Raw genomic sequence first — 1,501 nt, forward strand, 5'->3', positions numbered from 1 at the left:
ACAAGTGCTGGTGAGAATGCAAGGAAAAAGTACACTCATACACTGCTGGTGGGACTGCAAATTGGTGCAGCCAATTTGAAAAGCTGTATGGAGATTTCTTGGAAAGCTGAGAAAGGAACCACCATTTGACCCAGCTATTCTTTTTCTTGGACTATACCCAAAGGACCTAAAAACAGCATACTACAGGGACACAGCCATATCAATGTTTATAGCAGCACAATTCACAATAGCTAAACTGTGGAGCCAACCTAGATGTCCTTCAATGAATGAATGGATAAAAAAAAATCTGGCATTTATACACAATGGAATATTACTCAGCACTAAAAAATAATAAGATAATGGCATTTGCAGGGAAATGGATGGCACTAGAGCAGATTATGCTAAGTGAAGTTAGCCAATCCCAAAAAAACAAATGCCAAATATCTTCTCTGATATAAGGGGGAGGGGTGACTCAAAATGAGTTAGGGAGGAAGATTACCTCTAGATAGGGAAGAGGGGTTGGAGAGAAATGGAGGGAGAAGGGGAATTGCATGGATGGTGGAAGGAGAACCTCATTGTTATACAAAATACATGTATGAAGATGTGAATTTGCTGTCAACATACAAAAAAATTTAAAAATGAGAAAAAAGTCTTACAAAAAAGAAGTAATAAGTTCTAGGATTCTGCAAAATAGTAGGGTTACTGTAGTTCACAGTAAATTTTTAGTTATTTCATGAATAAATATAAGCTTTCCAAGACTCCAAATATAATGAAAAGGAGATAGAACTAAATATCCTGAAATTATCACTTCATATTGTATACATGTATTGAAATATTTTTCTGTACCCCATAAATACTTATAATTATTATGTGATGATAAAATTTAAAGAAATAATCTTTAAGGAGACAGAAGTGCTAACTACTTTGACATAATCATCATACACGGTATACATGTTGATTGATTAAGCTGTACTCCATAAATATGTCCAATTACTCTCTTTCTCTCTTTCTCATACACACATACACACACACACACACACACACACACACACACACACGTACAGAGAGTGGAAGAGAGAGAAAGAGGAAAAACTCTGGCAAATATCATAATAGTTTCTCCTCTTTTTAATGCTCTGGATACTATCAGGACCTAAGTAAATTACTAGAGGTAACATTCTCAAAATATTGAGCTTTCCTGTGAATGGATCCTCCTGGAGTTTTTAAATCTCTTACACTTGTCCAGCCTGCACCTTCAGCAATTCATCAATTACAATTTAGGTTTTCTGATCCTAGTCCTGATTCCCATGGGGTTTTCTTAAGGATTTTTGCTAAGGTAATTTGTTATTCTTTGAATTGAACTATCTGAACTATTTGGGTGAGAGTAGTTTGTCCTGCAATATCACTTCTTTGAAAGATAGAGGAATAGTCACTGATCCTTTAATATTTTTAATTTTTCTTTGGTTGTAGATGGACACAATACCATTATTTTATTTATTTACTTTTTATGTAGTTCTGAGGATCC

The sequence above is a fragment of the Callospermophilus lateralis genome, chromosome 5 (assembly GCF_048772815.1).
Source record: "Callospermophilus lateralis isolate mCalLat2 chromosome 5, mCalLat2.hap1, whole genome shotgun sequence".
Classification (NCBI taxonomy): Eukaryota; Metazoa; Chordata; class Mammalia; order Rodentia; family Sciuridae; genus Callospermophilus; species Callospermophilus lateralis.